This window comes from Leiobunum rupestre, chromosome 10 (genome assembly GCF_980474605.1).
Source record: "Leiobunum rupestre chromosome 10, qqLeiRupe1.1.hap1, whole genome shotgun sequence".
Classification (NCBI taxonomy): Eukaryota; Metazoa; Arthropoda; class Arachnida; order Opiliones; family Sclerosomatidae; genus Leiobunum; species Leiobunum rupestre.
In genome coordinates, this window is record NC_143393.1 from 24,811,315 (window position 1) to 24,838,401 (window position 27,087).

General features: G+C 35.5%; 1 protein-coding gene across 3 annotated transcripts in view; it reads right to left on the minus strand.

Annotated features, from left to right (window-relative positions):
* The window catches only part of Pgant5 (polypeptide N-acetylgalactosaminyltransferase 5), a 244,869-nt gene that overhangs the window by 94,484 nt on the left and 123,298 nt on the right, over positions 1–27,087 (minus strand). For all 3 annotated transcript variants that reach the window (XM_090160009.1, XM_090160010.1, XM_090160011.1), the window contains one exon: positions 327–484. The gene's annotated coding sequence lies outside the window, so the exon portion shown is untranslated. The remainder of the gene's footprint in view (positions 1–326; positions 485–27,087) is intronic.

Genomic DNA, 27,087 nt, shown 5'->3' on the forward strand with positions numbered 1-27,087 from the left:
TATAATAAACCTCAGAACCAGGGTTGGCAAAAACCCGGCAAAAACCGGAAAAAATGGAAAAAAGTGGAAAAAACTCTTTTCATGCTAAATTAATCATTAATTAATACTAGCAAACAGATAACGCTCCAAATCTGGTCAGTTTCAGAAAAGCTGACAGGAAGAACACACTTTACGTAGAAACAATGCAAATCGAATGCGGGGAAAACAAGTAAATTATTATTCCTTCAATTCGAAAAGGCCATATTTGCTAGCCTCTTATATCTTTGTATTTTATTATAGCATAAGCAGTTATCTATTTTTTTTATCTCTTTAAATATAAAACTTACCCGAATGCTGTTTTGGATTTTTTCTTTCATAAATTTTTCGAGTCGCCGAACGTGCTGTATTTTCCAAACTGGCCACAAAATAAAAAGCGCAAAATCTTCTTCTTCTCCGTTCTATTATGTCCGCCTATCTCGTTCGGAAGCGAAGTACAAAGTTGAATCTAAAAATTGGAGATAGAAAAAAACGATACTAATCAGTTAAAGTGCTTTTGAATTGTTAGCTCGCCCCCCTTGGGTGAATAAAGGGGAGTACGTGGTCCCACAAATATTGCTTAATTTGACGTGATTTGTAGTGTATTATTCGATATTTATCATGTTTTTTTTGTACTTGGTATAATATTTTATTCGCTCTTTGATTGTACGAGTAGTAGGAAAGCCGCCTTAAAAACAACCGAATAAAATTGGTCTAGAATAATGTAAAGAGCTTTTTCGCAATTCAGTTACGACTTCTTTAGTAATTCGGTATTTTGGTTATAACCGTCTTAAAAATGACCTACTTCATAATTCCTTAACGACCTCTTTAGTAGTTCAGTATTTTAGTATAGCCACCGCTTTAGTAATTCAGTAATTTAGCATAAAGACCGTTTTAGTAATTCAGTAATTTAGCATAAAGACCGCTTTAGTAATTCAGTAATTGTGTTATGACCCCTTTAATAATTGTGTTATGACCTCTTTAATTATTCAGTAATGATCTCTTTAATTACTCATAAATGACGTCTTAAATAATTCAGTAGCGACCTCTTTAATAAGTCAGTAAAAAAGAGGTCTTTATAGACTTATTAAAGATTTCGTCATCGACTTATTAAAGAGGTCTTTATCGACTTATTAAAGAGGTCGTTACCGACTTATTAAAGAGGTCGTTACCGACTTATTAAAGAGGTCGTTACCGACTTATTAAAGAGGTCGTTACCGACTTATTAAAGAGATCGTCATCGACTTATTGAAAGGTCGTTATCGACTTATTAAAGAGGTCGTTATCGACTAATTAAAGAGGTCATTACCGACTTATTAAAGAGGTCATTACCGTCTTATTAAATAGGTCGTTACCGACTTATTAAAGAGCTCGTTACCGACTTATTAAAGAGCTCGTTACCGACTTATTAAAGAGCTCGTTACCGACTTATTAAAGAGCTCGTTACCGACTTATTAAAGAGCTCGTTACCGACTTATTAAAGAGCTCGTTACCGACTTATTACAAAAATCGTTACTGACTTATTAAAGAGGTCATTATTGACTTATTAACGAAGTCGTTATTGACTTATTAAAGAGGTCATCGACATCATAGACCTCTTTATTAAGTCAGTAATGAGCTCTTTAAGTCATTTACTAAGGATCAGTGGTTGGCAAAAACCCCAAATCTAGTATCTATACACTTTTCAAAAGAACAGAAACTCGTAATTTATAAAAATCCCGTTAATTAATTGAAATTAAATGAACTTTCAAGCGTACACGATTGATCAAAGTCACAGCGTATCGAAAAATAGGAGCTTCAAAGACAATCAATGAAAGATGAATACTGGTAGCGTGTTAAACATTTAAAACAAATACGGAATTCCACGAAATTGCGAAAGAAAGGGCTCTGTCTCTATTTGACTGACTCTACGCGAAACATAAATCAATTTCCTCGATTTCATTCTCAAAGGAAGGGGAGTTGGTGGGTGGAGGAAGTGGAGGCGTCGAGGGGGCGGAAAACGGTATTCCCCGCTAATAGAAAATGGGAATCCGCGGTTACGTCACGCCCTCTAGGCCTAGACCTTCTAACTCTCACTCGTACCAAGTTAACCTGACACCGAACGCCATTCGGAGGGTTACCAAGCTCGTAACGTAGCTCTTATACGTTAATAATTCAGTTTAATCCGGCTGGATAGACGCTGTCGAGATAGGTTGGTATTCGCAGGAGGAGTGGCTTTAGGAGTGCCAAGAAGGAATGGAACTATTAAAACGGCGGAGAGCGGAAGCGCTCGCTGGAAACGGCTATTTCTCTTTGGCTTCCTTTCTTTTCCTGGACGGGCTTTTGCTAATAAATCTTCTTCAAGCAACGGAATACGCTCGCTGCCGCTGCGAAACTCTCTATTTAGCCCTCTTCCCGAACGCTCTCCGCTCTATCTCGTTCTTCTTCCGAACTTTTAAGAAAATTAGTTCTTCCACTAACCGTATTCAGTATCATTTCAGGCTTTGTATGGACAGAAAGTTGAAAAGCTATACCTTCTTGTTAAGTCAGATGCGGGATAATATTTATAATATGACTGGTTGAAATTTAATTCCGTTTATCAGTTGACCCGCTCGTATTACCTCAATTTGGGTAATTAAGGATCAAATGCGCATTATAAAGATTTCGTTTTATTTTATGTTCAGACGTAGGAGCAACAAACACAGTACCCCACACAAGGAGAACGTAACCCGTCAGAAGGCGTGGATTTTCTTGTTAAATTATAACCCAAAATTTAGTCATATATTAACCATATTTTGGGCTAATGTTCAATCCATATTTGGGTAACTTATAAATTTAACCCAAAATAGCGTCATGAAAATAACCCTTTTTGGGTGAAAACTAAAACCACCCAATATTTTGTTTGGTTAAATACTGACCCAACAATGGGTAAAAAAACCACCGAATTTGGTTCAAAAACAACCTAATATTTTTAAGAGTGTACGGCGTTAGCGTGTTTAAAGGCTAGCTGCGTTCTCCTTGTGTTTGTTGCTGTTAGATTGAGACGTTTTTGGGTTTTCTGGAAATCTTTCAACGCGATTGAAATACATGGCTAGATGGGCGGTTGCCTTCGGGGAGGACCCCTAGTGTCCTCTTTGTGACTCTCCCGTTGAGGACATTTCCCATATCATCAATTCCCCCCCACCCGTTTCGCTGACATAAGGAGCCAATACACCTTTGCTAATGAGCTTGACTATCTGACCTTTGGTGACTAAAAGTTCCTTGCGAAATGGGTTAGCCAAAGGCTCAACAGAGTGAGTCACTAGCTGATATAGCATCAATTGGGAAGTCTGATCGAACTATAAATTTGCTTTAATTATCTATAATTATATCTATCTATTATTGTCGAATTACTATCGCTAGAGTACACTCAAAGATTACTACCCTTCCTTCTTTGCCTGAAATATGTTAAAATGTCTTAAATATGTTGTATTGTAAATACTAAATAGGGTATATACGTTCATGTAAAAAAAACAGGAATAATAATAATATAATTAGGGATGCACCGTTATGGGTACAGCCGATATATCAGCGTAAAATCGTCCGATATTACGATGATATTACAACTCAAGAGCTGTTTTTAATTCCCGGTTTCGTTAAATTTTTTATTTTATTTTATTTCAAATCTTTCGTGCTATTGAAGAACTTTATGTAGTTTATTTTCTTGTGAAACTACGTTAATATTTTGTAAAATGTTTGTGTTTGTACGAAACACAATAAAATACAACTTTAAAATTACACAGTAAAACTAAAAGTTTTTCGGTGTAATTTTAGAGTATTTTATTGTCTTCTATAACCGTATACACAGATGTTTTTCTTTTCTAATTATGTTAGGTAAGCTTTAAAAGAAATAACAGTCGTTATTGCATACGGATCGTTTCAACATAGAGTAAAAGCAAGAATGTATTTATTTATATTTAGGAAGAATGATTATGTTGCGACAATCGCCGGGCACGTTGAACGCCTTTCCCCCGTCTCACGCGGGGGGAAAGAAAAAACGTCACCGGCGTTTGATGCGATGTTAGGTGACGTAAATTTTAAGCAGCCAATGAAATACCGGGACTATTCGTTTTATTTTAAGCGGAGGAGCGTACTGGGGGGACCAACGGGTGGATTGAGAGAAAGGCTAAAAACCGTCTCGACATAGACATTCTCCCTAGGTATAAATAAATACATTCTTGGTAAAAGCTAATTCTCTATTAGAATTTTTCCATTTCTAAAGCTGCAACTGGGTACAGTTTATTCCCATCGCAAGCGCCTGGTGGGTAGCTTCACTCCCGAACAGCAATGTACCGCGTGTGGAACACTTCTACAGGCGCTTGGCCAATTTTTGACCTACAAATATAATGCCAAAATACAAAATCCAATCTATTAATTAATCAGACGAATGAAATTAAAAATAACAACTTTATTAAAGATATAAAATTTAAGATGTCTAAAAATATAAAAATTTTAAATGTCTAAAAATATAAAATTTTTAAATGCCTAAAAATATAAAAATTTTAAATATCCAAAAATAAAAAATTTTCAATTGTCTAATAATAAAAATTGAAAATGCCTAAAAATATAAAAATTTATGTCTAAAAATATTAAAATTTATGTCTAAAAATATAAAAATGTATGTCTAAAAATATAAAAATTTATGTCTAAAAATATAAAACTTTGTCTAAAAATAAAAAAATTGAAATGTCTAAAAATATAAAAATTTAAAATGTCTAAAAATATAAAAATTTGTCTAAAAATAAAAAAATTAAATATCTAAAAATATAAAAATTTAAAATGTCTAAAAATACAAGTCATTTTTTATATTTTAAAAATTATGGCGTTAATAAAGTTGTTATTTTCAATTTCATTCGTCTGATTTTAGTAATTAGCCTAATACTTTTTAGCATAACTATCAATTAATATCAAATTAACGTGGTTATTTGAACTTCCGGGTTAAAAGTCGGGAAGTTTGTCGGGAAGGAAGCTTAAGTAGCTTCGACATTGTTTCGCTCTGTATACGTTTATAATTTGGTCTCCTAATAATCTTTTAATAAGGCCAGGGTCAAGCTTCTATCTTCCAATTAATTTATTTAGGCAGGGTGACGCCTTTAATCAAGATGTAACTCGGAGGGGGGTTTTTATAACGCGAGTTTAAGTGACAAAACTCCCCCCCCCCGGCTCATCTCTCCTAATGATTCTTTTATGTTATAGTTCATTAGAGAACCCCCTTCGACGACTCAGGTTTTTTTTATCGGCTTTGGTTTAGATTAATAAGCCGATAGTCGTTTTGGCAAAACTTTGGGAGGGTCGCCCGGTTTATACCCATCCGCGAAAACAATACGTTCGAGGTTTAATGAAGGGAAAAGCGTAAATTGCTTCACGCTAAAAGGGATTAATTCCCAATATTTGGATTGATCAAGTTTTTTTTCTCGGTTTAATAAAGGTTCAAAGAAAGGTTTATTTATGAAACTCTTTTGTGGTTTTTGGTGGCGAGGAAGATTTTTTGTTTATAAAATGGTTTGTTTCGAGTTCGTATTAACCAATATTTGTTTTCTGGATCAACGACTTTGCTTTCTAGACCCTCAAATATTTGTTTTCTAAATCAACGACTTTGCTTTCTAGACCCTCAAATATTTGTTTTCTAAATCAACGACTTTTCTTTCTAGACCCTCAAATATTTGTTTTCTAAATCAACGACTTTGCTTTCTAGACCCTCAAATATTTGTTTTCTAAATCAACGACTTTGCTTTCTAGACCCTCAAATATTTGTTTTCTAAATCAACGACTTTGCTTTCTAGACCCTCAAATATTTGTTTTCTAAATCAACGACTTTGCTTTCTAGACCCTCAAATATTTGTTTTCTAGAACATATAATATTTGTTTTCTAGATCATTAATTATTGGTTTTCTAGACCATAAAATATCTGTTTTCTAGTCCATAAAATATTTGTTTTCTAAACCATCAAATATTTGTTTTCTAGACCATAAAATATTCGTTTTCTAGACCATCAAATATTGGTTTTCTAGGCCATAAAATATTTGTTTTCTAGACCATCAAATATTGGTTTTCTAGGCCATCAAATATTGGTTTTCTAGGCCATCAAATATTTGTTTTCTAGCCGGGTTGGCAATTTAAAAAAAAATCAAATTAATCGATTTTTTTTATTTAAATCGGATTTTTATTGATTTTTTGATTTATTTGATTTTAATTAAAATTTCAAAGTTTTATATAATTTAGTATCATAATTTTACCTAAAACAAATATGTTTTTAATTTTTAAAGACTAATATGTATAATGAATTTATTAAAATTAAGCTAATAATTATATAGAAGTTTTTATTTTTTAAAACCTATTTTGGTACTTTAAAAAAAATTCGGTGGAATCTCCACCCACAGGTAGAATCCAATGCAACATTAGGGGGGAGTACAAAAAAGATTATATTGAATCCTAAATTATAGCAATTGGCGAGGTTTTTTCTTTTTCTTAAATACTTTATAAAAATTGATTTAAATCGTGATTAAAATCAAGTTGATTTAAATCAGCCAATCCGGTTTTTCTAGAACATCAAATATTTGTTTTCTAGACCATCAAATATTTATTTTTTATAGACCATCAAATATTTTTTTCTAGACCACCAAATATTTGTTTTCTAGACCATCAAATATTTATTTTTTATAGACCATCAAATATTTGTTTTTTTCTAGACCATCAAATATTTGTTTTCTAGACCATCAAATATTTGTTTTCTAGACCATCAAATATTTGTTTTCTAGACCATCAAATATTTGTTTTCTAGACCATATCAAATACCAAATCGAGTATTTAAAACGTAAAATAATTTGTTCGAATGTTTTTAAATGAAAGAACCGGGCCAGTTAACTGATGAAATACCACATAGCATTTCTGATGGTTTTGCATTTGGTTTTAAAGTTTTACTTATACCTTTCTGCCCTAGAAAATTCTAAAAGAAGGCAAAGTTCAATATTAAAAATTAGAAGATACCACAGCTACATTGTGACGTCTCGAAAAAGGGAGTACAATACTCGTTTCCAATCATGGCGATTACAGTGCCACACCTCGCGTTTTTAGACCACGCGAATATTTTTCTATGAATGATGGCATGGAACTCAAGAAAAACCTCCAAACGGTTATTCTACCAATTTTGCCAACTATTACCAAAAGGTTTAATTACATTTACAGATAAATTGTCAAATTCAATACTTAACTTTTTTATTATAGTGAGACGGTCAATGCAATTTTAGTGAAATTGCATTGAACAGCTAATAACTCAGTAGAAATATCTGTCAAATTTTTTGGCTAACTTCAATATATTCACAACCTTTTTACCTCTCCGAGGGGACTTTGTACCCTAGGACGGATTATATAACCACCGTGTCTGTATGTCTGTCTGTCTGTGGGTGGGTCTGTCTGTCTGTGGGTGGGTCTGTCTGTCTGTCTGTCTGTCTGTGGGTGGGTCTGTCTGTCAGGCCTGCGAACGCATTCACATTTTCGGGGCAAAGGGTAATCACTGCGTACCCAGTTTCTTAGAATCAGGGAAAGGGATTTTATAAAAGCACCCTCTTTTTGTCATTGGGTGTAGTATAATTTTTTAATCGTAAGGGATTAGAACCCGAGCCCTCTTGCACGACAGGTGAGCGTTCTACCGCAGAACCACGGCTACAGTTACGCTTTACTGAAAATTAAAAACTCTTCCGAGGAGAGGTATATTTTGGCTTGCCAACTTGTTTTTTATAAGGGGGTTTCTTTTCGCCTGTTCTTGGAACTAAAAGTGTACTCTTTTTACCCCAAAACGTTTTATTCGCATGTTCCAGGCATTATAATTACTCCGCCACAGAAACTATTCGCCTCTTCCGCAGTCTTAGGGCTACTCTTTTTACTCCTTCTGAAAAGGAGGTGTAAAGGAGAAAATCGGATTTTGTCGTTTGTTAGCCAGAATTTATCTGCTAAAAAGGCCACAGGCAGCCTTTTTGAAAAAAAAAAAACGTTTTTACGCCGACTCAAACTATTCGCCACCACACAATTGGAGCCGTACTCTTCTTACCCTACTCCGAAATCCCGATACAAGCGAAAGAAACTAGTGCTCGGAATTGTGTATTCATTATCCACAAAATTTCCGATTTATTTACCAAAAGTTGGTAAAAAGAATATAATTTTAACTTATTTAATTATGTTTTTACGCAACCAAGCATTTATTTGAATTAAAATGGTATTTATTTAAATAATTGTTTGTTTTGTTTAAATAATAGGCTTATCCACTTTCGATTATTTAAACATTTTACAATTATTATTCAAATATTGGTTATTTAAATAAATATTATTTAAATATCGTCGAACTTATTTCATCCATGGATAAAAGTTAATCGAACGCCGACCTCTATTATCGTTTTTTTTTTGAATAAATATTAAGTTTTGTTTTGGCCGACCGTTCCAACTAAACAGTGAAAAATAGTTAGACAACCAAAACACGAAAATGTATCTTTCTTAGATCAGCCGGCGGACTTCTTTAAAAAATAAATATGTAATCGTGTTTACCACCAAATCTAATTCATCCGTGATTTGTTCCGGCTGTTTCGAGCTTAATAACGACACTCACGCCCTCTGGATAAACGTGGAATAATAATAAAGGGGTTTTCTACGCGTAAGGGAAAAAAAACGATTACAGCCCCATCTTTGAGCATTTCCCGCCTCTAAATGGATACGGACAGAAGGTGACAGTTTCTAGTTCGCGATGCCACCGTATAGAGCGCCAAAGACGTTTTTTACCTTTAAAAAAAACCGGTAGAAAAGTTGGAAACCGAAGCTCTAAGCCCAGGCGTCGAGAAATAGATGAAAAAGAACAACCGCTAGTTTTCGGTGGCTGACACGTGAGGGCGCCAAAATGCGGAAAGAATAGGTGCTGAGAATTTCTCACCGTGAAAAGCGTAACACGATTCCGAATGACATCTGGACCGCTGCCCTTAGACCTTACCGCCCACCCACCCGAGTCTATAGTCGAGGTCGGAAAGTTTCCTCCTTTGGCTGTATTATTTGGTGAATTTGGAATGGTGTATATTCTCTTTTCTTCAGCGTGTGTCCAACTCTTTGAGAAGCTTTATCCAAGTATTGGCACCGTCATAAGGCGACGGGGGCTGCCCTATGAACCACCCTAGCTTTGGGTCGTTGTAGATTGTATATTTCAGTTTCATTTCTTATCGATAATGAGTGACCAGTGGCGTCGCCAGGGTGTTTTAGGCAGCGCTTGAGCCACGTGAAACATTTCTGAAGCACCCCCTAAAATTTCTTAATAGCGCCTCTTAAAATTCCAGGAAAGCTCCTAGTAAAATTTGGTCGAATATTATAGTACTTGTTAAAACTGTTAATCGATTTTTAAAAGTGAAAGATTATTTATCTCATTGTTTCGATTAAACAAATAAAACGGTTCCTATATTAATATATTAATAATAAAATGTTTTCTTTTATACCTTTAATTCGCAGTTCTTTTTCTAAGCCGATAAAAATATTATCCTTTTTGGATATTGGAAACCCAGTTGGGTTATCGGCTTAAGCGCCCCCAAATTAAAAATCCTGGTGACGCCGCTGAATGAGTCCTGTCTGAATGAAATACGTACCCTCATAGGCTCAAAATTTAGAATAATAATCAACCACCGTAGGCCTAAGTCATCAAGCGACTTTTAAAGCCTTCAATTCCGGTTATACCAAAAAAATCTACCGAGAAGTTATTTTCCTTATGAATATATTATATTTATATTCCATAATTTATGGCCTTTATAACTCGTATTTTCTTTCCGCAATAGCTTTAAAACATCGCTATAAAGGCACCAATATTACTTCTCTTTATACATATATTATTATAATCGTGTTTATCTAATTAAAAATGAAAATATCTCGAGGCTACGTTCATTTCAAAGGGTATTTTATCATTTATCGTTGTGGATAAAATCCACTCTCTATTAACAAGCAATGAAATATTAAAATTGGGAGAATCTGTTTGAAAATCCTCTCAATTCAATATGTCCCGTATAAGGCGGGGACCATTTGAGATCAATTTTTAAATCCGATATTAAATTCCATCGAATTAATTGGAAATGACAAGAGGTCATTTAATCGAAATATTCAATTTCCGAAGAGGAGCTTGTTCGAAAATCCGTCCGTTTTCCCCGCGGATTCCACTCTACGAAACCCTCCGAAGATCGAGGCCATCCCTTTAGTCAAATCACATTCTAGTGTGACGAACCCCTTTTAGATCAGGAAGCAAATCAGCGTAGATGGCTCCAGTGAGAGCTTGCCGGAGAGTTGAACCCGCGCCGTCGGAAACGAATAGAGGGCTCGTGGCGCTTTCGGCTAAAGCCAATTGGAACTAATTCTCGAATCAATTTCAAACCGAAGAGAGATAAACATTAACATCGAAATCCCCCATTCTGTCCTCGCAATTAGACGGGGACCCGAATTCTCCTCCATTCCCGATTCCCGTGTCTTTGCCAATGAGTAAATCGAATCGAGACCTTCAAGATTACAACATCCATTGGAGGGGTAGTAGTCCTTCTCTAATTACATACCGGGTTAAAAGGATACTTTTACTTTCAATGCGGCCCTTTTCCGACTGAATACCTGTCTTAATTTATCGAAGTTTCTCTCTGGTTGTGTACGTCGAGATTTCGTGCAAATTTTATTAGGTAGTCACGGGGGAAATGGCGGAGTTCGACTAACTTAAGTTGTACTAAATTAAGTTTAATCGCGCTTAGGTTCTTTTTGTAGTAGAGATTAACTGAATTAATTGCTTTAGATTGTAACTACGATATTAAATTAGTTAGGGTTAAATATAAACTTAAGCGAGAACTGGCCATATATATTCAAGGGACTTTTCAGCGAAACGTGGCTTAAACTTTATCGCGCGAAAGTTAAATATAGAAGGGATATTAACTTATATAATAAACGCATTTTCCCGTTGTAATAGTTCTACAAATAATTATTAAATGTAGTTTGAAAAATCCACCGGTTATTGGCTTAACAAGTCACTTAGGCTTGTGGTTACTTGGGTATTAGCTCAGCTGACTATTATTATTTTATTATTATCACGAATACATTCTGGTACCTAAGAGCGCTCTTAAATTTGAACAAATTTTCAACTATCTTGTACATTAACGTAGTAAACCCAATAGGAATTTTATAAAAAATTCATTTTTCGAGTTACCTGGTTTTGGAAATAAGGTAGCGAAACGCGAACACGTTAATTTAAATTAATTTTTAGACAAACCGAATTTTTCGAGTTACCTGGTTTTGGAAATAAGGTAGCGAAACGCAAACACTTTAATTTCAATTAATTTATTGACAAACCGAATTTTTCGAGTTACCTGGTTTTGGAAATAAGGTAGCGAAACGCAAACACTTTAATTTCAATTAAATAATAGACAAACCGAATTTTTCGAGTTACCTGGTTTTGGAAATAAGGTAGCGAAACTCGAACCAAATAGATGGCGCCTGTATCAATTGGCACGAAATTCAAATATCGCAATAGTGCGTACGCGTGTTGTGGGGTCCCGCAAATTGGCCAGAAATCTCACTTAAAATTAAAATTTATAAATGCAACCGAAAATGTAACTAGTTCAGAAATGATGGGTACTAACTTAAAATATAATATTCAACCAAGTCGCTCTTAATTAAAAAAAGAAAATATGTACATTTAAATTAGAAAATCGCCCAAAACTACTAAAATGGGCAAATTTCAACAATACGGGCTAGGGCATGATATTTCCAATCGTTTACCGTATCATGTGTCTTTGTGACTCTAACGTACAGCGAGAGATCGTGCAACACGGGCGGCGGCGGACACTGTACGTGAAACTAATACACACAAATCCCTTAGTGATTGTGTGAAAAAGTATGCAGATTAAAAGTCGAAAATCCTCAAAAATCACAGAAAATGCCAAATGACCAACTTGTGGGGCCCCTAGCGCAAAAATTAATATTGGGCTATTGAGGATCTGATATTTTCTGTCGATTGACATATCATTGATCCTTATAGACCAAATTGCTGAAGAGTTGTAAGAATCAGCGGCGTCTACACGGTACGTGATTTTAGTACACACAGGGAACAATCAGATAAACTTACGGCACGAAGTATACTTGCAATGATGAAACGTATCCCGGGGGGGGGGGGCACGGGAACACGTCCCCCCCCCCCCCCCACGAAAGGTCGTATGTTTTTTATTTAATCGCGTTTCGTGACCCCCGAACCCAAATCCTTTCTAACGCAACACGACCATATTCTTAATTACAGATTTGTACATTGACAGTCCGTCAATAAAGTATTTCATCATTTATTAATTTACCTTTCCGGAGTTGTAAAAGTCATTTCTATACCTCGCAGCGGAAGCCGGATCGAGCCCAGAAACGAATTATTCCGAATGTTAGCAGGTGGCGCCAACGCGGGAAATTTATGTTATACGTTTCGCGCGCGCTGGCCCAAAGTCTACCGCTCTCTCTATATGGAATCTAATAATTCGCGAAATTGAAATAAGGCTGGGGATTTGTAATAAGTTTCCTAATGTTTGCCAAAGTATGATTGTAAAAGTATCGATCGGAGCGAACCATTTTCACCGTTGTACTTTACGTCGTTGGCGAAGGCTACTAAAAGGGTGGAGACTGCGTTGGCCGATATTGCCGGGTATAAGACAACTAACGGTAGATTGTAGAAGCTTTCGCGATTCACTAGACTCGTTTCAGACTTCGCCTCAATTCGCTATGAATAGAGTTTGAGGGAGAGCACGCGGCCCCTTTGGGGGATTTAACGGATTCTTGCCAGCGAGCTGCCCCCACCCCCGATTCCCCCTCGGTCAAATCCGAGGGGCTAAGGCCCCACCCGCTTTTGAACTGCGAAATTTAATCTCGATTTCCAGCCGTATGTTGAGTATTAGTCCAGTTTCCTGGAATACTTAAAAGTGTTTTTGGCGCCTCTCAAATCTATCGAGATTATGATGGCTAAAGCGCGATCCACTAATTTTGAAGGTTTTCCAATTGCAATCGTTTATTAAAGTTTCAGTTTTTCCCTTTCTTGTCAAGTCTGTTTTAGGACTACGCTTTTCAAAATTTCATTCCGATTTCGTTAAACACAAAAGGAGTTTTAACAGGGTTGCCACAATAATTTCAGATACAAATTTCCCGACTATCCCCTGTTTTCCCTGACCATTTTAAGAGACTTTAACCAAAATTAGACAAATTTTTCTTTATACAAAAATTTGAAGGAGTTGTAGGGGTGAGTTGAGAAGTATGCCTGTATCTTTTTCCATTGTCCTACGAGGAGTTAAAAGAGCGCCAGAGAGCTTCAAAGTGTGGCCTACTAGCACTTGTAAGTATACTTGCTTCGTATACGTAATTGCTCTGTAGCTATTTTCTAATAATTGTAATTGATCCCATATCGTTGCTATCGATCATTCTTTACGTAATTAATGTACCGGAATCATTGTTCTTTACGTAATCAATGTACGGAAATCGTTGTTCTTTACGTAATCAATGTATGGATATTAGGTTAGGTTAGGTTAGGTTAGGTTTACGCCAAGAAACGTATTTTTATTTTTTTACTTTTTTTTCAATGGTGTGCCCCTCCCGAAACAAAATCCTGGCTACGCTACTGGTTTACGCTAATGTTACTATTTTCTTATATTAACAATATTTAAAAAAAAAACACACAATTCCTAATGTTCGAAAAAACGGACAAATGATTATTCGAACAAATGAAATTCGCCAGTAAAGTTAACATAAATTGAACGACAAAATCACCAACAAAAGTTGTGATAAATTTTTGGGGCAAATTAAATACGTTTTCGGACATACGATCCTGTTTTCCGGCATTCGGACAAATGATCATTCGGACATTTCTACCACCGTTCGGACGAATGAAATTCGAACAAATGTACCCAAATCGAATTCCCTGACCATTTTAAGAGAATGTCCCTTACTTTTTAAAACCAAAATTAGACAATTTTTAACTTTATATTTTAATTTTATCAGAAGTTTATAAATTGAAATCCACCTAAATTTCAGTACAAAAAAGATTACTGCAAAGTTAAAAAAATTAGCAAAACTTTAAAGGAACTAAATAATAAACATAGAATTTGTCAGATAACTGGAGTAAAATTACCTTCAAAAAGTGCCCAGATAAAATTGAATTTCCCGACTTTTTACAAATTCTTAAATTCCCTGACCTTTCCCCGACTTTTTAGGGCCATTTTTAAATTCCCTGACCTTTCCCTGGCGTGTGGTAATCCTGTTAAAGGTTCTTTCACGCTGTACAGTTTTTAAGAGGCCTTTTAGTTTGGTCATTGTCTTTGCCCAAATAATTGGAACTGGATTGTGTTGAGTCTGAACCGAAAAAATTCAAATAACATTTTTTTAAGTTATACAGAGGTATCTCTTAAGAAAATGACTCGATGCAATTACGTAACTTTTGACAGGCAGATTTTGAGATTATTTTAGAAGACCAAGTTATTTCAACAATAAATAAAACAGGATTAAAAACTCTTCAAATAGGATTAACCCAAAACACAAATCAAATATACACAAATTTGAAATATCCCTTAAAAATTTTGTTCGGCAAAAATTTACTGTACATATTGAAATATTTTCCCTTGCAGAAAATGGATTTTTACTTTGGGGAAAATTGCACGCGAAATATGCATTATGAAAGTTGGACAAAAGAATTCATTGAAACTATTTGCTGCCTTAGTAATTGTTTTATTATTAGTTCCTCCTAGGAGATCGTTAATTATCTTCTAGCTCTGTTTGGGTTATCCTTAAAAGTATTTTCTAGCATTCCGAAATTTCTTGGTTCTACGATATGATTTTTATTTTTTGGGGCTTCTTTAATTTCGATGGGATTCTCGATTGAGGGAAATCTTTGATTATTATATCAAATGAAATGTAATAGTTGAGTAACTGCATTTCTAGGAATAATTATCTTGTTGATATTAATTTCCTACTTGTAGCTATCACTAATGCCTCAGTAATGACGGTAATAGTTAGTGTAGTGAGCTGTCGGCTCGCGTGTCATGAAGGGCTCGCCACCACCCTCCTACGCGTTGTAACCCGGCCACCTGTTTAAAGGCGTTATAAGTCGCAAGATGACTTGGGCCTAAGGTGGTGACAAGGGTATTAGCTTAGCTGATTATGATTATGATTATAATAATTCAGATAACGGTTAAGCTAACTGAATATAGTCACATAAATTATCTCAAATCAGTTATTTGGGATAATGTATCAAATACAATCTGAAATCAAATTGCTTGGTTAGGCGAATATAAAAGATTAACCTTATCTGACTAACTTATTATCTGAGGGTATCTGAAAATTATTGATTTATATATTTTCTAGGTGTCCATTTTGAAGGTCGAGATCACACTGTTTTAGCAATATTCCATTACAAGATTTTACTATTTTCTCTAGGTGGCCATTTTGAAGGTCGAGATCACACTGTTTTAGCAATATTCCATTACAAGATTTTACTATTTTCTCTAGGTGGCCATTTTGAAGGTCGAGATCACACTGTTTTAGCAATATTCCATTACAAGATTTTGCTATTTTCTCTAGGTGGCTATTTTGAATCCCATTCGACCGAACCCAATCCCATTCGACCGAAAAAGCCGCACTTCTCCGGGTTTAGGATTCGGTTTTATCCGTTTCAGCATCTGTCAGAACAGCATGCAGTGTTACCTAACCTAACCTAACCTCACCTCACCTAATCTAACCTAACCTAGAAAAATACAAAACCTGCCTTTGGGCTAATTTCATCAAAAACATTGGCGGAATTCGGTCTAATGGGAATACGGTCGAATGGGATTCGGGCATTCGGCGCAATGGGAAGATACCACCATTTTGAAGGTCGAGATCACACGGTTTAAGTAACATTTAATGATTACATTTTATTACATTTTCTAGGTGCACGGCCATTTTGAAGGTATTAGTTTTACTAAATTTTCTAGGTGCACGGCCATTTTGAAGGTATTAGACTTTACTAAATTTTCTAGTTGGCCATTTTGAAGGTCGAGATTTCAATTTACTAAGGATCAGTAATTCGAATTTCAAGACTTTTTTCCAAAACCGCAGAGTCTGTAATATTTATTCTTAGAAAATTGAAGGTAGAGTACTTGCAAATAAAGTAGTTTTCCATTTTCCCTCGTTAGCCGGAGAAATAAGATTAGCGCGGAGGCAGGTTCCGTTCCCCAGTGATTAGCAAATCACGTTGTGAAAGGCACACGCTGCGGTAGTCAAGAGGGAATGCAGTCGAATAACAGAGATAAAATAATACAAGCCGAGGCATTAGCTTGATTTGATTATCACTTTCGCCGCCCACCTCGCTACCCAACGGAACAAAAACTATAGCCGATGGTACAATTACCAGAGTCATCGCGATCCCAGTCTTTCTGCGGAGTTTTGCCTTTCGTTTTATAGGCAAAATTTTGTTTGAGCCGCTAAAAGTATTACCAAGGTATTATCTAGATTTGCCAAATCCCTGTTTTTACTTTTCACGTACACCAATATTGGGCTATACTGACTTTAACCTAAAACATGCCGGAAACATCAGTGCAAACCTTTAAAGGAGGGAGTATATAGAGTGGTAGCACTACGCCAATATTTAATATACTGACTTTAACCTAAAACAAGCCCGTAACATCAGTGTAAACCTTTAAAGGAGGGAGTACTAGCATTACGTAGGTTTGGTCATAGCCGCCATTTTAGTCCCAATTTTTCTAAATCGAAAAATCGTACTCTAACACGCGATACGAATTCTAATAAATCTCAGAACACTTACACCCATCGGGACTTGTACACGCTAAAAAAGATTGGGTTAAATATTCTGGGTAAAATTTATTTTTAACCAATTTGAGTTAATTTTAACCCATTTTGGGTTGTTCTAAAACTTCTGGGTTATTGTGAAAGGGTTACGTGTTTGGGTTATTTGCCGGATTTTTCTTATTGCACAACTTGGGTAAAATGTACCCAAAAACTGGTAAAACTCCATTATGTCGGCTGCTAAACATTCTGATTTTTTGAATGTTGAGTTTTTATTGGTTCATTATTTTAACGGTATCTTGCCAAATAGTCGAAACTAAAAACTTTGTTGGCAAATGTCAGGAACTTTTAATGTTCCAGGAACGGTTTAGTTTTAGTTTTTAATTCCACAAAACAACAATTGAATTAAATGGTAATTAAATTATTCTTAATTTAGTTATAAGCAGTATGAACTTACACACTTTAAAACATTGCATTATGTTCTAAACTAAATTTTATGCATTTCCTATACCTAATAAGGCTTAAACAAGAACTAATTAACGTAATTACGTTAAATAGTTCATGGCTTAAAGTTATTTTTTTCAAGTGTTTAGGCCTTGTTTGATTATTGTGTGAACATGTTTTTTACATCCAAACATCAGTGGTTTAAAAATATAAGCTTATATGAATACAAAATGTGAACTGGTTGGAAGTTCTTGAAATTAGTGACAGGAATTGCTCTAAAATCAAGGCAATTACTATGTTGTAATATCACCAATGTCATTAATGTGTTCAGTTTACAGGCAATAAATAACTCAACGAGTTTCTTGCTATAAGCATTTGAAACTCGGAATTGACAAACCAAGTTCCTGTAAACGGAGAGTAACATTTGATTTTTTAACTTTTCGTGCATTTGCCAAGCCAAATATTTGAGGGAAAGGTGAAGCTGATATTTTTTTCTGGACAGAAATGTGGTTCTGTATTTTGTAGAGTATGAGTGGAATTGGTGGAATTTTGACCTTTACAAGTTAACATCTAACAGATATCTGGGAAAAAAATTCAACTTATTTTAGCAAAACAGAAAAATATAGTTAATTTTCAAAACATTTTTGGTTATTTTCTTGAAGTTATGGATAGGATAAGTGCAATTGGTGGAATTTTTACCTTTACGAATCAATATTTAACAGATTTTTGGTAAAAATTTCAACTTATTTTAGCGCAACAGAGAAATATATCAAATTTTCAAAACATATTTGGTTGTTTTCTTGAAGTTATGGATAGGATGAGTGCAATTGGTGGAATTTTGACCTTTACGAGTCAATATTTAACAGATTTTTGATAAAAATTTCAACTTATTTTAGCGAAACAGAGAAATGTACCTAATTTTCAAAACATATTTGGTTGTTTTCTATGACTATAATGACCTAGAATATTTTTCAGAAAATATCCATTTCAATATTGAAATATTGAATTCTATGTCCTTAATTAATTGTGACAAAACACACACTTCATTATATTATGTTTTTCTAATTTGGTTAATTTAGTAGTATGTTTTAACAATAAAGTAGCTCATACATCATTGAGGTTTGCCCTATTGCTGATGAACCACCTATTGGGAAAGGGATAAATAAACTAGTTATCATCACTATATCATGGAGAAAAGGTTTCTCCATGACTATATAACATTCCAAGAATATTTTTCGTAAACTATCATTTTTAAATAACCCTTTTTCTTTTTCGTCTAAGAATCCACCTTTATGTTAGGTGAGAATAGTATCAGATCACGTATACTCTATTTCCACTGTGATAAATTTCCTAATTTTGATATTAATCTTTCCGGATAAATGTTTTTGTTATTTTGCTTAAGACCAAAATTTTGGACTCGTGTAAAACAATCTGTGATAAGAAGATTTTCATAGTTTTAAAAACTGTTTGTAAAAATTTCGAGTTTAAAATCAAATTCCATAAGTTTGTGAATTATTATTGTATATTTAAAGTACTAAAATAAAGTGGTTTTACGGTATATTTTCGAAAGTTAATGGCTACTTTTTAGATGCACGATGCAATTTTAATTCTTAAAAACGTTATTTGACAAAGCCGTAACTGTTGCAGGGGACTATACATATTATAAATACCCAGGTAGTAGGCTTAATTGTAGATCTTGCCCAATTAATTTGGTCAAATGTCAAATTTTAACCATATAATTGGGTAGTTTCAACTACCCAAATCTTGGGGTAAAATGAAATTATTAACCATAAAATTGGGCAAAAGTCGCATTTGACTAAAATTTTTGGGTTAGTAAACTATACCTTACTTTTGGGTTAAATAAAAAAACAACTAATAATTTTGGGTCATTAAATAATTGACCCATTTTTTGGGTTATTAAAATGCTGCCCAACCGCTTGGATAGTTTTCCATTGTGTAATTTTTTAACCCCATCTTGGGTTGTTTCAAGTTTACCCAAGTTACTTGGTAGGTGCAATACTGACCCAGATTTTGGTTAAAAATTAACCCAATTTGGGTAGTTTTTAACCCAACCTTTTTTAGCGTGTATTATATATATACTCGCTAAAGGAAATTTGTTTTCCAAAAGTCGAATGACGCGACATCTATATTCAGTTTCTATAAGCTTTGACGTTGCTTTATATATTAGTATTTTGTTCAAAAATTTAATATTTTACGAATTATTACGACCAATTATATTTAAAATTCACCTTAACAGTTTACTTCAAAGGACAAATAAGGGCGCCACCAAAATTAGTAAGGTATCGAATATTTTAAGCGTCGCGTTACAAATCCCGTTGGAGGTAGATGGTCTGAGATTTAACGTAACTAGCGCCTTTCTTTTAGCAGAAATGGGCACTTTTTACTCCCTTTAAATTATACATGTGATATCAAAAGTATATAATATAATCTCATTATTATAAATTTAATTTTCATCGAAAATTGGGGTCTATTTTTATTATAAAATTGGGGTATATTTTTATTATAAAATTGGGGTATAGTTTTATTATAAAATAGGGGTATATTTTTATTATAAAATTGGGGTATAGTTTTATTATAAAATAGGGGTATATTTTTATTATAAAATTGGGGTATAGTTTTATTATAAAATGTTGGTATATTTTTATTATAAAATGTTGGTATATTTTTATTATAAAATTGGGGTATATTTTTATTATAAAATTGGGGTATATTTTTATTATAAAATTGGGGTATATTTTTATTATAAAATTGGGGTATATTTTTATTATAAAATTGGGGTATATTTTTATTATAAAATTGGGGTATATTTTTATTATAAAATGTTGCTATATTTTTATTATAAAATTGGGGTATATTTTTATTTTAAAATTGGGGTATATTTACGTACTAATAGGAAAGGACATCCGCGTTTTTCGAACAATACATCCCTAGTTTTTCTAACCCTTTGTTTTGTTCGAAACATTACAGCGTCGGACATAAACTTTTATGTATTTCTCTCTCGTTCTCCGGCTTCGATTTTTATCTGGAAAAAGCACGTCTTAATTCGATTTCCGCGCGATGCTCGTCAATAACTAAAGAACACCAACTATTACGGCTTTTCCAAACTAGGCATACGTACACGAGTAATCTCTCTCTCGGATGGCTCTCACGTTGTCTTAACCCTTAACGGACTATACCCCATCCCCCGGTTAAACTCATACTACCAACTGATTGGCGATTGCCGTATTCGTGGCCATCCATTAAGCGAGAAATGCTAGGCGCCCATTGGCTCTCCATTTCGTATCCGTCCTGCCTTCTACAAGGGAATGTCTCCGTTACGAAGCAAATGCTTGTGGAAGGTAGGACGGAGACGTTACGAAGAGCTAGCCATCAAAATGTACTCAGTCTTGAATCTAAGATCGAAGCGTTTCGCAGGTGAGCGCGTGTAACGAGAAAACAACTCGACTAAACCTATTTAAAACGATACTAACTCCATCTAGACGGCGTTCTTTACGGACAGAGTTTTTTAGAATGTATACTTTTTCAAAGTTAAGCCTCGTTCTTCGTCCAACTAAGCCTTAATGATAATAGGTTCACGTCTTATTATGAAAGCACGTACCACGCTGATAGGCTCTCGGAAACAAAGTACAACCCTGGTACCCATCAGTACACTCCCTTCGGTACTGCGCCCTCTATCGGAAGGATTAAACAAGCCGTACGTGCGCGAAAGACTCGTATTTACCTAATCGCTCTACATACGTTTTTGGGATTATTAGGAATGAAGTTAAGATAATGGTAACGGAGTTACCATTCCCGGTAGTAATTGTATTAAGGAAGAAGACTGCAGTGGCCATTGTCTACTTTCGCGCTATTTCAAGCTGAACTCTTTTAATTTTGAATTTTAACTTATAAAATTAATATTTAAGTTTAGAACACCCTCTTGTTTAGTGACTAAAATAATTTTGACAATTTTAAATTTAAAGTTATTACGTTTTAATTCGGACCCCCGGAGCTAAATAAGTTTGGCAAACTACCCTTTAGTTAGGACCTTATATCTCGTTAACTATTAATATTAGAATGATCAAAATTATTTTAAGCAGTAGAGGAAGGTTTAGCCTAATAAGAAAAATATAATTCAATTATGTAATTGTTAAAACAGAAACGTTCAAAGAGGCTTTTACTGTATTCTTCCCCCTTAAGGGCAAATGAAAGGTGAAGTTTATGTTGTTGTAAAAGCGTAGAAATTGGTCGTACCTTCAACGGGAATGGTTTTAATTACGTTAGTAATATAAACCAGGCGGTTTATATATCGGAAGTGGGTTTTCTTGGAGTTTCCTTTTGCCTTAGGTTCGTTTCATTGACTTCCTTGACTTTATTAGAAGGCACCCAGAGTCATAATCGGGTTACGATGACGTTTAAGAGGCAGTGTCCGTTGTACAAGGCCATCCTGATCCCCGCACATGATGGCCGTATACGTTATTTAAGGGCCGTTAATTCCCGTTTCCGTTTCTCAGAGATAACCTACGCTAAATTAAAGTTTAATAGTTTAATCGGTTTCCAAAACTCGAGTTTCAACTACTTTGTAATCAATGAATTCACGGCGTCGGCTTACATTTCGGACCGTTACTCCGAATTGGCCTAAGTTATAACGGAGGAAATTCGATCGTTAATTATAAATGTCACAACCTATATTTAGACGATTAGTTTGACAGATATAGCGGGTTTTAATTCGCCTATTCACCTGGAATCCATTCCGAAGCTACCGCGAATTAACTTCTCATTTCAAGTCAAACCCACTGCCGTATAATTTCCGCATCACATCTCTCTTTCCAACAATACAAACAGGTGTATTTTATTGATTGTAGTCCATTCGACCGAACTGTCCCATTCGGCCGAGCTGTCCTATTCAAGCGAACAGTCCCATTGAAGCGAACAGTCCCATTCGACCGAACCCTCCCATTCAAGCGAACAGTCCCATTCGACCGAACAGTCCCATTCGACCGAAATGTCCCATTCGAACGATCTGTCCCATTCGAACGATCTGTCCCATTCAAGCGAACAGTCCCATTCAGCCGAACAGTCTCATTCAAGCGATCAGTCCCACTTGGCCGAACAGTCTCATTCGACCGAACTGTCCCATTCAACCCAACAGTCCCATTCGGCCGAACAGTCCCATTAAAGCGATCAGTCCCATTCGGCCGAACAGTCCCATCAGTTTTTTTGGTTTTTTAGGACCGTATAAATAGGCAATAATTTAAAATCTGATCCAATTCAGAACCTCAATTACTTAATAAAAATTATTTCAAATAGGCGATTAAAGTCGCACTTTAACCATCGTTCAAGCGCCTTATTTAATATAAACACGTAACAAGTCTTTATATTTTAATTTGCATACTTCGCCGTTAAGATATGAATTAATTAAAAGACGATGTTTCGAAGCTTGCCTTACTCTATTAAATACAGCGCGATTATGAGGGAGTCTTCACCCCCATCTGGTGACCGAAAGCGTTACTAAACATTCGCACGGTTGCCCCTTAATGAACTGAAGTTCTATAACGGTTTTATCCTTCAGTTTGGTGGCTATTAGGGTCCCACCTGTAAATAATGGTGTCCCCAAAATCGACCGGATCCATTTTGCGGGCTTTATGGGTTTTTTATTCGCAAAAAACTATTTTCCAAAAGCTCTAGAAAGTAAAGTTTAAGGTCTAGGGAAAAAAAAAGTGTATACATCTTCTATTGATTCGCCGGGTTCTCGGTATCGCGCGAAGTGCTTTGTTTTCTCGATTTTATTTCTTCGAGGCTCCAGATTAAAAGAAAGGACCCGAGTATAAAGGCCCTCGCGCAATTAGTTGAAGGCTCCCGAAGGAGAAATAAATTACCGTGGAAAAAAATTTACGAATGTTCCCTTATATCGAGGCCTATGGGAATGTAAATTGATTTCTCTCCAGAAATCGGATTTAGCAACTTTCGCGATTCCGATATTGATTTCTTTTATCGCGATAAAAATATCGTACTTATTTATAATGGGAAAATAGCGTTTCGGGACGTTGTTATCGGAATAGCAGCTTTTCTTACTGCCTATTCACACGAGTCTACATTTTTACCCAATTGTGTTGGTAAGTTTTTACACTTTGAATTTTCGTTCACACGCTACACGAAAAGTTGCCGAGAGGACCGGTCGAAAATAAATTTGCAAATTTTACGTACGGGATTTTGAATGTCAAACACATTTCAGAGATCGACAGATTTCAGGGTATCAACTTTGTGTGATTTCTGGGTTATTAAGGCATATTTCAAGATTTTTAAACTGACTTTTGAGATTTCAGAGTATTATTTTTGTGTGCTTTCTTTTTTTAGGACAGATTTCAAAATTTTGAAACTGATTTTGAGATTTCAGAGTACGATGTTTGTGTGATTTCTGGGTTTTTAAGGTAGATTTCAAGATTTTTAAACTGATTTTGAGATTTTAGACTAAGATTTTTATGTGATTTCGGTTTTGAAGGCAGATTTCCAATTTATAAACTGATTTTGGGATTTTCAAGTTGATTTCTAGATTTCTAAAATCACTTTTCTCTAGAGCGCGTACGGCATTTTTTTAATGCCTTACTCCTCGTGCTGAGATTTCGCAGTTGAATCGGCGAAGAAAATTATTCGTAAAATTTTCTTAAAAAAAAGCATCTTCTCCTTCAAAATATGTAATTTTATATTAATATTATCAATTTAGTTTTGCGTAATCGAAAAGATGTGTACTTAAATTAATAGAATTAAATATTTGAAGCTAAGCCTTGGTCATAAAAACCGTCCGTTATTCAAACTGCGTCCCATAAAAACATATTGGAAATGTTTCCCCATTTCAACTCGTGGTAAAAGTGGTGGCTCGTGCGAATAGGCCTAAAGTTTCCCAAAAATTGCCGTTTAATGTTTTCTTTTAAGACGTAATGTTTTGGCCGTTTAGTTGGCTAGTATAAACTGTCCACTAATCGGCCGAGGTGGTTCGCGTGGCGAGAGAACATTTAAAGGAGGGAGACCGTTATTCAAACAAGAGCGCTATAGAAAACGCATTTGTAAAATTCTACTCTTTTATGCTCGGTAAGCGGCCTCACGATTCGGGTTAAATTATTGCGTCTAATGCTTTCGCGATATTCGTTCGTACTAAAAGAAAATGTATCGGGTTTGAAGTACCTTATACAGTTCTATTTTTTCCCCAGTTAAAAATTACTCAATTACATTGCGTGTTGGATATTCTTGTTGGGATAAAAAATGGTAGCTTTTACGGTAAACGGTTGTAGCTTATTTTAGGCTGTTTAACAAGAAGGCTGTATTTCGGCCGATGTTGTTGCACTCTTACGTCAGTCTATGATTCGTCCACAATGTGCCGCGTGTCCAGTCGTCCCAGCGAGCTGACCATTTTGGTTAAAACGCCTTATTTCTGGTGGAATTTTGTCTGTGAAGCCGTGCGTCTGTACTTTGCGAGGGGTACACTGCCGTACCTTTGACAGTGCTAAATGGAACTCGCGAACTCTTGAAAATCCGTACCCCTAACAGTGCTAAATGCACGAACTCGGTGTACAAGTTATCTGAGAGTGTCTTACCCCTCGGTACTTTGGACTTGGATTACAACCGTACGTACGCTCGCCGTGGTTTCTTAATAGTCATAATAATAATCAGCTAGGCTAATCCACCTTAGGCCTAAGTTATAAAGCTACTTTTATTGCCATAAATGCGGGTGGCCAGGTTACAACGCGTAGGAGGGTGGTGGCTAGCCCTTCAGGCCACGCCAGCCACCCTACACTAACTTCGTCAGTTAGTCTACCCGGTCAAGAGGGTTCCTGTGACTGGTAGTACCAGTCCTCTTCTCCGTTTTGGCGGGAAGAAGCTAACCCAAAATCTGGTGTTCGTTGTCTCTCATGGTCACGTATGACGGTGTCGCGAGTTTTTGTCTTTTTTGTCTCGAATAGTGACAGTGCAAGTGTGAAAGTATCACAAGGTGTGGACATGTTTGAAAAAGAGTCGACGTTAAAAAGTCTCCCGTTTTTTAAACATGCCAATTACTCGCGATACCTTCTTTAATGGAAAGAAGAAATGTGTTTTACGTTCTAGGAAAGCGAAAACGATCCAAGCCTCCAGCCACCACGGACCTGCCTTCTCGTCAGTCCAAATGGCCCAGGGGCATTTCCACTTCCAGGGCCCCCACTCAAATTTCCAATATTTTTATAGGAAAATAGGATTATATTTCTAAAAATATAGGACTTTATAGGACTATAGATGATATTTCATTTACTAACTTTATGCATTTAAAAACCAAATCTATATTTAGATAAATAAATTTTTGATTTTCACTTAAAAAATACGAACTATTTAAACCATTTTACCACAAAAAATATACTAATAGCTAAACATGTTAACATTTTTTAAAATATAGGATTTTATAGGAATTATAGGACCTCTGGGGGGCCTGCACTTCGCCTCGGCATCACCGTCGCCACTGATTCCAAGTGCTCTGTCCCGCTTATACACGTTCTGAGTTGTCCTGTAGAGAATTTCCGTATTATCCATCTGCCCACTGGTATTAGCGGCTCGTTCCGGTACTAGTGTCGTTGCCGTCCGGAACGCTTTGAATCGTTCCGGTATGGTTTTGTGTGCCTAACGGAAGCTGGTTTTGTGTTGGAACTTCCGCTTGCGCGTTTACTGACTTCGTTGTATTGGCTCTGGCCTTACGGTCATTTTGCTCTTTTCCCCTTTTTCATGTTTTAGATAGGCGATTACAGAGATGTCCCGATGTTAGTGGCGCCCCAACCCAAATAATTTTTCCAATTGGCATAACAAAGTTTTTAAGGACCCTTTTGTTTAGGAACTATTTTATTCAAAGAAAATAATCGAACAAAAATCAAGATATATTTTGCAAAAAAGGCCTCTCCCCTCCCCCTCCTATTTTACACCTTCGGTACGCCCCTGCACGATTTTGTACTATTGGAATACACACTTAAAAGGCTTAGCAGATTATTTAGCAATAAACCCAAAACAATATAATATTTTTATTGAAATTGTTCGATCTTCTTATAGGTGATATTCCTGAGAAACCTAATCAAGATGGCTGGCTTGGCTCCCCAGCATGACGTGATGGAGAAAAGAGGGGTAACCCTAGCCTTACACTATAGCGATGATGACGTCACAAGAATACTCTCAGCTTTGGAAAAATTATATAATAATTCTCATGATCCTACTGCCATCGTACATTCATATAGTATTTTTCATATTGTACTTCTAGCATTGATTAATTTTATAGTATATTTCAAAATAATTTTTTTTATAAATTAAGTGGAATATTTACTGTGTCCATTAAATTTCGATATTTAATTGTTATACTTTGGTTTGTTTAAAAACAATCGGATAATAATGAAGAAATTAAGTAGAAAATTAAAAATTACAGATTATTGCGATTACCGAAATTTTGCTGTAAGTAGTGGCTAATTAAATATAACGCTAACTAACAAATAACTACGATGTAATGCTGGCCAAACACAACTCCACACACAAGGAGAACGCAAGCCGTCAAAAGTCGTGGATTTTCTTGTGTACATTTTTCATTGGCTAGACGCTTTAGCGCCTGCTGCCGTCGGAAGGGGAAAATTCGGAAATTGTCTTCCCCCCCACCCGTAAAACGTTCAGCATAAAGGCTCGTCCAATGAAATTTGTACACAACACTGCGTTAGCGTGTTTAAAGGCTAGCTGCGTTCTCCTTGTGTTTGTTGCTCCTAGCTGTCGCGCACTGTTGAAAATGTCGTTTGTACCATAAATTGAAAATATCTAGATAAAACT